The 10,905-nt window shown below is 38.8% G+C and overlaps 1 pseudogene; it reads left to right on the top strand.

Annotated features, from left to right (window-relative positions):
* Positions 1–8,128: 8,128 nt before the first annotated feature.
* On the top strand, positions 8,129–8,565 carry LOC102866631 (annotated as a pseudogene).
* The last annotated feature ends 2,340 nt before the right edge of the window (positions 8,566–10,905 follow it).

Below are 10,905 nucleotides of genomic sequence, written 5' to 3' on the forward strand. Positions count from 1 at the left end.
TCTTTTTTTTAATATTTTTTATTTTATTTTATTATTTTTGTGTGTGTGTACCATCAAATCAGATCTGACTGGTACAGGAGGAGATTGCCCCTCCTTCCCCAGCAGAGCATCTGGTGGATTCGAACCGTGCACCTCTGGGATTGTAGTTGCAGCTTCTTGCCACTTGGCCACCAGAGCTCCCCCGCAAATACCTTTTTAAAGAGACACAAATGACTAAACAAATATTCTTACCATTGGGCTAATAGGCACAATCATGATAGATAGAGAAGAGATTGAAACTATTGAAATGTCAACAATGCCCTCTTACTTGGATCCTTAATTAACACCCGTGGTACCAGCAGTCAAGAAATGAGGAAATGCATAACACTGGGAAAGTCTGCAGTCAGGGAGCTCTCCAAATTATTGAGGAGTAATGATGTCAGATTGAGGTGTGTCTGATTCAGGTAATTTTCTTTCCAATCACTTGCTATGCATCTGAGAGCTGTAGAATGAATAGGGATGACAGAAAAAGAATTGATGCCTTTGAGCTATGGTGCTGGGAAGAGCACTGAATATGCCAAGGACTGCCAAAAGAACAAACAAATATGTCTTTGAGAGGGTGCAGCAAGAGTGCCCTTTGGAGGCAAGGATGGTAAAGCTTCACTTCACATACATTGTTTCTAGGAGGGGCTATTCCTTGGAGAGGGACATGATACTTGAAAGGGTAGAGGATAAGAGAAGGAGAAGAAGACCTTCAAACAAGTGGATTGACACAGTGACTGCCACAATGGGCTCTAATTTGTCATGAAGTGTGAGAATGGCACAGGATAGAACAGGGTTTAGATCTCTTCATAGCATCACTATAAGTCATACTTACACCTAACAACATCAATATCCATGGAAGCAGCATACAAGAAATCAAATGTAGTATTTTATTATCTTACTAGGCATATCTGCAAAAGATCTCCTAAAGAAATCATTGAAGTATTAAAAAGCAAAAATGTTGCTTTTAGATACTAAGGTGCCTGTCCAAAGTAATGGTATTTTTCATCACCTCGTGTGCTTGGGGAAACTAAATAATGAATGTAGAAGACAAAAGGACACCACAACAAGATAAAGGTGCTCAATTGAAAAATGGGCACAAGATATGACCAGACACTTCACCAAAGAAGACATTCAGATGACTAACAAGCACATGAAGAAATGTTTAAAATCCCTAGCTGTAAGAGAGATGCAAATCAAAACAACTATGAGATATCATCTCACCCCAGTAAGAATAGCAAAATCTAACACAACAGCAAGCAACAAATGCTGGTGAGGTTGTGGAGAAACTGAAACCCTTATTCACTGTCGGTGGGAGTGTAAAATGGGGCAACCACTGTAGACTGTGGTGTGGCGCTTTCTCAAAAAGTTGCAAATAGAGATACCATTTGACCCAGCATTTCCACTACTGGGAATACACCCTAAAGAGACCATAACTGACATCCAAGCAGATATATGCACACCCATGTTTATTGTAGCTTTGTTCACAATAGCAAGGAGTTGAAAACAACCTAAATGCCCATCAACAAATGAATGGAGAAGCTGTGGTATATTCACACAATGGAATACTTCACTGTATTGAAAAACAAGGAACTCATGCAATATTATTCAAAATGGGTGACCCTGGAGGACATTATGCTGAGTGAAGCATCTCAGTCACAGAAGGACAAATACTGCATGGTGCCACTGTTTTAAAACAAGACTGTCATTGAGGTTGGGGTGAGACTAAGAAATATGGGTTAAATAATGTATACTGCATTGAAACAGATGAGGGAGAAAACTGTTTAAAAGGGATATGCGATTAGGTATTTTTGTCATGACTGGAGTCCAGAGTGAAGGCTGCATAGTGGAGTGGACCTGAGGGGAGGAATTGTAAGACAATAAAAGAATTTTTCTTTTACTTTTCTAGGAGGGTAGTGTACTAGGTGGGAGGGTTGGGAGGGGATAAAAGTGCAAAAGTGAATGAATGGAAATTTTAAAAAAAAAGACAAAATGATAAATTCTTTGGTGTTGGTGATGAACGTTAGATGTACCATGGACTGCCAGAGAACAAACATGCCTATTTTGGAGCAAGTATAATTAGAATACTTCTTGGAAGCAAACATGGTAATGTATTGTGTTATACATTTTAAATTTTTTTTAATTTTGTTTTTTATTTCCATTTTTTATATGTGTACCTTCAAATTGTATCTGACTGGTCCAGGAAGAGATTGCCCCTCCTTTTCCAGGAGAACATCTGGTGGATTCAAACCACGTATCTCTGGGATTGCAGTGCAGCTTCTTGACAACATAAGATTTAAAAAAAAAAAACCAAACACAACACCTTATTTTATATTGCTTTGCTTACAAAGAGGGACCCTGGGAAGGGATATAATGCTTAGTAAAGGAGAAAGTCAACAACAGAAAAAAATGGAGACCCTTGCAGAGATGGATTGAAAACAGTGATAGGATGATGCAGCACTGGGCAGAGTTTCATTCTGTTAAATGTAAGATGGCAATGAGTTGGAACCAGCATTTTGACTAATCATTTTCTCTTTGTGATGGTCAATATTTTGTGTCAACATTGCCATGATCCTTGGTGAAATGTAACTCTTGTATGTGTTGTAAATTCTGATCTCTGTGATGTTAATGAGGTAGGTTTAGAAGCTTATCTGATTTATCTGATTAAGGGTCTTCTCATGAGTGTGGTGTGCATGTTATAATGTGTTGTTGTTGTGTGCCTTCAAATTGGAACTGACAGCTGAGGTGGATTTGAACTTTGTGACTTTGGGGTTGCAGCGTGCTTTTGGGATTGCAGCACAGCTTCTAATCATTATGTTATGTATCATTGAGTTGGAACTGTCTCATAATTAACCCTCCAGCAGGTGAATCACACAGGAGGCAATCAGAGTAACTGTTGGATTCGAATAATATATCTTTGGGTTGGTAGTGCAGCACCTAACCACTAGACCACTAGAGCCCATATATGTGTCTATTTAGACCCTCTAAGAAGCAAGGAGAGTATCTTTACAGATATGTTAACAGAGACATTCCTTATGATCAAAATCAGATAGTGCCCTTGATAAATACTATTATTTTATCCATATGAGAATTTAACCAATAAAATATAGTGCAGATTATAGATTTTTCCCCCCTCCTCCCTCCCAGTCTACTTTCTGGTGCAGGAATACTTATTCCATTGTCACAAAACTATGTTTTGCTACTTATTTCTTCTTTTAATTGTAATTTTAATCAAAGTTTACAGAAAGATTTAGTTTAGTTTGCATTTATTCATTTATTGCTTAACATACTTTAATTAGTTTCCACACCAATACTGGTTCTCTTTCAAGTTCTGCAATTTGTGTTCTGTAAAACATATCTGTGTTTTGCATCATTTTAAGTTTAGTACATCAAGAGCAATACTCTTTCTCTTCCTTGCTACAACCTTGCCTGTTACCATGGAAAATTATTATCCAGCATTCCTAAATCTCAGAGTAATTTTGGGCGCTGTTCTCTCTACCTTATCAGTTGCAAAGTTCAGTTACATGGTTTACACCTGAGTAAGCACTGACCTACTAGTGTTGCTAGTTACATTTAAGAGTTTTTCTCCTTTCTAGAGGACAAATTGACATTTGACTTTTGTCCTTGAGCAAGGAACGCTTTATTCCCCAGAGTGAAATATATATTCTTACATTGTTGTCCAAAATATTTTATTCTCTTTGAGAATGTTCCCAAAGCCCAAATTGGTCTCCTCTGGGATTTTTTTTTTATATGAACGCCTGCAGTGAGTGGAGTGACACAAGATTCATCTCACAGCCTGATACCTGTCAGTTATTCTCCTCTGAGTCCCAGAAGAGGGTGCATGATGTTCCAGGCTGTTGGAACCACTACATTCCAAAGTAGTGACAGTCTTCTAATGGAATTCAAATTTAAGTCCTCTGTTATTACTAAGGAAGCTGTAACTCTAAGGTAGTGCTCTCTAATAGTTTGACTATCTACCAGCAACTTCTCAGGAGAAAGATAAGGCAATCTCCTCCTGTGTACTTTCCAGCCCCTGGAAATCTACCACAGGTCAGCAATGAGTTGATTCTGACCCAGTGACAATGAGTTAGAGTTGTCTGTGCATTGCTGTACAGAGGTAACTCATGGTGGCTGTGATGCTAAATACTGTGATACTAATGTGCCAGATGTGATAATGGTTACCCATGGTGGACAGTGTTTGGTGGAGCTTCTCAATTAAATCAAGCTTGGAAGCAGGAGTGGCATCCATTCCGAAATGTCTTGCTTCCGGAAACTCTATGAATAGTGCTCAGGTCTTTCGTTCATAAGGTCGCTGAGTCATCTACGACTTAACGGCACTTACCAACAACAAAAACAGGTAAAAATATTTACCAAATTCTTACTTATATCCAGTTCTCTTCTGTGACCTGAGCAGTTTATGATCATTTTCCTCTTACTTTATTGAAATTGTTCTTCTCTCATGTTGACAGGATCAGCTTATATTGTCTAAATTACATTCATAGTATTTCTAATGTTTATCAAGCTCTTGGAGGATATTAATTACATATAGGACAGTCAGTTAGATTTATAATTTAATGATTTAATTTATAATACTGTTAATCAGCATAGTGCCAAATATAGTTTTAGCAATTTCAAAAAACAGTGCACATGAATCAGTCATAACATAAATTGTAGTCTTGATACATCATGATAGGTGGAATAAGTTGGACACAAAAAGACAAACACTGTATTATCCCATCTATAGGAATAGGCACATCTATGGAGATGAAAGTAGATTGGTGATTATCAGAAACTGGGAAGGGTATTTATGCAGAGGTATTGTTTAATCAAAAAGAAATAAAAAGCTGTGTTACATTGGGAAAATCTGCTGTTAAGGACCTCTCCAAGGTCTTAGAGAGCAAGGATATCAGTTGAAAGACTAAGGTACATCATATTTTCAATTGCTTCCTATGAATCTGAAAGTTAAACAATGATTAAGAAAGGCTGAAGATTAATAAATGACTTTGAATTGTAGTGTTGGCAAAAGATGGTGGATATCCTATAAACCATCAAATGAACAAACAAATCTATCTTGAAGGAAGTGCAACAAGAGTGCTCTTTAGAGGCAAGAATGATGAAAATTTGTCTAACTTATTTTGGCCATATATATATTCAGGAAGAATCAGTCCTTGTAAAAAGACACCGGGCTGAGAAAAGTAGTCAGTGAAAGAAGACCCTCAGTGAGATAGATTGACAGAGGGACTATGCCAATGGTTTGAGTGTGAAGGAGATAGTGAGGATATTGCAGGGTGAGGGGTGGGGGCAAGGTTCAGATCTGTTGTCAGAGGATCTCTCGGAGTCAAGTCACCTAGATGACACCTAACAACCACATTGCTTAATTAATACTGAGTCTATTTCAGCTGACAAAATTTATTAAGGTAAATGATGGTGGTGGGTTTTATTACAGCAATGTGAATGAATATAATTAATGTCACTGAATCATCTATTTTAAGTGGCTAAAGTGACAATTTTGTGTTATATATGTTTTACCACAATAAATATTTTAAAAATTAAATGCTAAAAACAAAAAATATTGCAATGTATTTATCTTTATTTTTGGTGAGATGAATTTATAGTTTCTCCTTATGTTGAATAAAAAAAGCTACACTGTCTTTTCAACCTCAAAAATTCATTCTTGGCAAAACTAACTCTGTGATAAATTGAAACAAGTTCTCTAACTGGCACTTGTTTTCATAAATCTGCACAAAATGTACCTGCACCTCCTTCCCCACCCTCAACCCCCCACTCCCATGTGGGAGGTGGAGAACATGTGCCCCTACCCACTTCAGGCCCTGGTGCACTGTTGGGATGCTCAGGCTAAATGACTAACATGACTGACCTTTAGCATCCAAATAAAATTGCGATAATTGATTAAATGACTATTTGAAACAGTGGAAACTCATCAACATAGCATTTTTTATTTTTTTATTAACCTTAAAATTGAGCCTTCCTCCTTGGAAACCTAATAGAAGTTTATTACAAGTCAGAGCTGATTCAAGGGCCATGAGTTTTGTTTTATATGTGCTTGTTTTCAAAGCTAGAGGCAAAATTTCCTACTGATAAAGAAGCACAGAGAACAGTATTAGTGGATCATTACCCAGGCTCAGAGCACTGAATTTGGAGCCCACCCACAATAAGGATGATTGAAGTAGAACCGATGCCTTTGAGTTGTGGTGCTGGAGAAGAGTATTGAACATTTCATGTTCAGCCAAGATAACAAACAAGTCTGTCCTGGAGAGGAAAAACCAAGTTGCTCCTTGGAGGCAAAGATTTTGAAGCCTTATTTCACATACAGAAGGGACCAGTCTTTGAAGAAGGATATCATACTTAGTTGCGTGAAGGGACAGCGCCAGAGAGGAAGCCTTGGTATGAGATGGATTGACACAGTAACTGGGATAATAAGGGTAGGTGTCAGAGATAAGAATAGGGCAGTGTTCAGAGCTATTGTTTCTACAGTTACTATGAGCCACAAGTAACTCCATGACACATAACAATAACAACAACATACCATTTAGTAGCCAGTGTACTCTTGAAGGATAACTTTATGGTTCCAGATTCCATGGCCGGTCTACACTGAATTTATACGATTAAGTTATTCAGGAAATCATCATGATCAATCACTTTGTGCCATGTGTCATAGGCACTGGGGATATATAGCATGAGTGTCTGGGAGACAGACATTAACCTATTAAGGAAATAGAATGTATCTCTTTTTTTAAATTTAGGTTGTTTATTTTTCATTTCAATGAACATCTACAGAGATTTTGGGATTCCATTCATTCATTGTTGCACCCTTCTCCCCACACAAACCCCTCCCCCCCACCGTTTGCTCCTCTCCTTGAAAAGCAAAAGAAAAACTCCCTCATTGGTACACAATCCCCCCCCCGCACCTCCCCAAACCCCACCCCCTACCCCCAAATATAATCCACTCTGCAACCCTCATTGCATTTATCGTAGGAGAATATATCTTATGTGACCGGGTAATAAGTGTCGTGGAGAACAACTTCTTGGGAAGGAAAATAGGAGGACTGGAAATGAGGGCTAGCAACATTAAACTGAATTGTCCAGAAATATCACACAGATAGGCAATATTAGGGTCCTGAGAGGAGAGGGGCAGGTTGAGTAAACACTGTAGTCAAGAGCCATAGGGAAGGAAAAACTTAGCAAATGCTAAGATCCTGTGTGTGAAACCTATCTATCCCATTGATTGTTGTTATGTTGTTAAGCATCATCAAGTTGGAATTGACTCATAGCTGACCTTGACCTTCCAGTGGTTTTTCCCATGTGTAGAGATTGCCCTTCTTTCTCCTTCAGAGCAGCTGGTGGATTCGAACTGTTTGTCTTTGGTTTGGTGACACTACTTCTTATAAATCTTCCTTTCAGTTATATTACATCCCATCAAAGAAACATAAAAAAAGGGTGCATAGCCCTATCCCAGCTGTTTGTTCATATCTAAGGGACAGATGTTGTTGTTATGTGCCATCAAGTTGGTTGTGACTCATAGAGACCCTATGAACAACAGCCCTAAACTCTGCTGTCCTGTGCCAATCACACTGTCTCCGATATACCCATCCCAGTTACCCCAGTCACTGAATCAATCCACCGCATAGAGGGCCTTCCCCTCCTGCTCTGTCCCTCCACCCTCCCAAGCATGATGTCCCCCTCTAAGGACTGGTCCCTCCATACATCTTGTCCAAAGTATGGCAGATGAAGCCTCAGAATCCTTGCCTCCAAGGAGCAGCCCGGTTTAACCTTCTCCAGGATGAATCTATTTTATTAGCAGTCCATGGAACCCTCAATACTCTTCTTCAGCACCACAACTCAAAGGTATCAATTCTCCTTCTATTCTCCCTAGTCATTGTCCAACTCTCTGATGCATAACAAGTGATTGCAAAGACCATGGCCTCTATCAGATACACCTTAGTCTCCAGAGAGACAACATTGCTCTTCAATACTTTGGAGAGGTCCCTAACATCAGACTTTCCCATTATTGCAATGGGAAGGAGACAGCACTTAAAATTTCTGTTTTGCTGCTTGGAGAGCCTGACGCTGCCGGACGGCTGCCACCATGAAATTCAACCCTTTCGTTACCTCGGACCGCAGCAAGAACCGAAACACCACTTCAATGCCCCTTCGCATGTGCGCAGGAAGATCATGTCCTCCCCTCTGTCCAAAGAGCTGCGGCAGAAGTACAACGTGCGCTCCATGCCCATCCGCAAGGATGACGAGGTGCAGGTGGTGCGAGGACATTACAAAGGTCAGCAGATTGGCAAGGTAGTGCAGGTGTACAGAAAGAAGTATGTCATCTACATCGAAAGAGTGCAGCGTGAGAAGGCTAATGGTACCACAGAGCATGTGGGCATTCACCCAAGCAAGGTGGTTATTACCAGGCTGAAATTGGATAAAGATCGGAAAAAAATTCTTGAACATAAAGCTAAATCTCGGCAAGCTGGAAAAGAGAAAAGCAAATACAAGGAAGAACTAATTGAGAAAATGCAGGAGTGAATGCAACCTGAGGAGCAACCGCAGTTTAACTAGATTTCCATCTGAGTATGCGTACTTGTGATGTTCCAAAATGACCCTCTCATTCAGAAGTGATTATAAATCTGCCTTTGCAATTTGATTCCTATTTTTTATAAAAATTGGAAAGGTTTTCCCAGTTGCAAAAAAAAATCTGTTTTATACTAAGATATTATTGAACATTTAATGTCCAATACACCATAATTTAGCAGTGATTTTTTTTTTTCAATTTCTGGGCAAATTCCAGCATTACTTAAAGAGAGAGAGCACCAGGAACAAGTATTTTCAGATAATAAGGGAAATGTCAATGGTGAAGAGGAGGCAATGGGTAGGCAGTGACTGTAACAAGGAAAAAGCCTAGGTCTTAGAGTCAGGACTTGTGCTAAAGTGAGGTATTGTTATAGAGAAGACATGATTAAAGTATAGGACGCAAAGGAGGACCTACACTGCACTTCAGACATCAGTAAAGACCTCCAGAACATGAGACGGCTGCAGCCCCTGCTAAAGCCATGTCCTCATCTTTGGGGGAATGGAGGATGGAAGAACAGCTCTGTCCACCTTGAATGCCCACCACAGTCACCACCTGGGAGGTAGAAGCCCTAGACTGTGAAACTTCTGAAGAGATTCTGATTCATTCATTGATTTGGAATTTATCGTGGATTCTCAGGAGTTTTAACAGCTCCTGAGTGATGGTTATGCAACCAAAGTGAAAACCTACTACCATCTTGCACAAAGGTAGAAGGTATATTCAGAGGTCATTGAAGATTGTGGAGAAATTTACATAAAATGATATCTTTAAGAGATTAATCTGTCAGCTCTCATTTATAACCACTATTGAATTCTTTCCTCACCCTCAAATACTTAAATTCTCACATAAGTAATAAGGGGATACTTAGATTGAAGAATGTAGTTAACAATAAATCTCAGCAGAATCCTTTACTCCATCTATGAGAACATTCTCAATCTACGCATGGTCATTCCAAAGTCTGTCTGAAAAGTTCTGTACCTTCGATCACAAATATATCTACAGATGAGTACGAAAAGAATAGTTAAGTTTGTTTTCTCTCAAATTTGGGAATCAAACAAATTTATCTGGATAACTAGCCACTGTATTGGATCAAATTTCTCAATTTCCTTTGAGATCACTAGCCATACAAGAATATTAAACGGTTAATTTCATTATCTTCTAGTCTATTCAAGAGGCAGAATAATGAAAGCAATAAATTACCTTAAATATTACATGACTATGTTATGATTAAGAAACTGGCTCACATATCTTATCTGATAATAATTGATACAAGTTAGGGCCTCAGTTTTCACAGATAAAAAGAAACAACTAGAGGCTTGAGAAATTTGTAAAGATTCATAGATCTTTTTAGAGCTGACCTTTAATCCTTTTATCTAAGTAGGAAAGGAAATGATGAAACAAATTATGTCATCAGAATTTCATCTGAAATATTCAGTTTCAGATGAAACTATTTCTCTTCCTAAATTGGTAATTTTGGAAAAAATCTAAACCAGTTACTTTGGAATCTATTCCAACTCATGCTGATGTCATATCTGTCAGAGTAGAACTGAGAGTGGAGGATTTTTTCAATTGCTTTCAAAAATATTATATATTATTAGATTAGATTAGATTTATTATATGCTTTCCTTTGAGCTGTGATGGTGGAGAAGAGTGTTGAATATACCATGGACTGCTAGGAGAACAAACAGGTTTGTCCTGGAGAAGGTGAAGCTGGAATGCTCCTTGGAGTCAAGATTCTGAAGCTTCATCTGACATACTTTGGGCATGTTGCAAGGAGGGACTGGTCCTTGGAGAGGGACATCATGTTTGGCAGAGTGGAGGGACGGTGAAGGAGAGGAAGGCCTTCGATGAGATGGATTGATTCTTTGACTCGAGTGGTGGGAATAAGTGCGTTTGAGATGGCTAGGCTGGCACAGGATAGAACAGCGTTTAGAGCTCTTGTACATAGGGTCCCTAATGAGTCGCAAACGACTCGATGGCACATAACAGCAACAACATTATATGCTTTCAAAAATATAATATGCTTTCAAAAAATTAATTTTCATTCATTTACATTGAGTTTCATTAATATAATCTTTAATTTTACATTGTACTTCACACCATCGTTCATACACATTGTTGTAAAAAGAGCAAGGCTTTGTGGGGATGGCTATATCTGACCTTTATCATCTTCACAAAGGCGAATTGTCCCTGTCAACAGCATCAACAATACAAAACCAATTCCAAAAAACCAGTGAGGTCAGACATATCCCCCACATTCCCACAACTCTTTCTACTCTTCTTAACACCAATCTTAC

This window comes from Elephantulus edwardii, unplaced genomic scaffold (assembly GCF_000299155.1).
Source record: "Elephantulus edwardii isolate Elephantulus edwardi_28Jun2011 unplaced genomic scaffold, EleEdw1.0 scaffold00097, whole genome shotgun sequence".
NCBI lineage: Eukaryota > Metazoa > Chordata > Mammalia > Macroscelidea > Macroscelididae > Elephantulus > Elephantulus edwardii.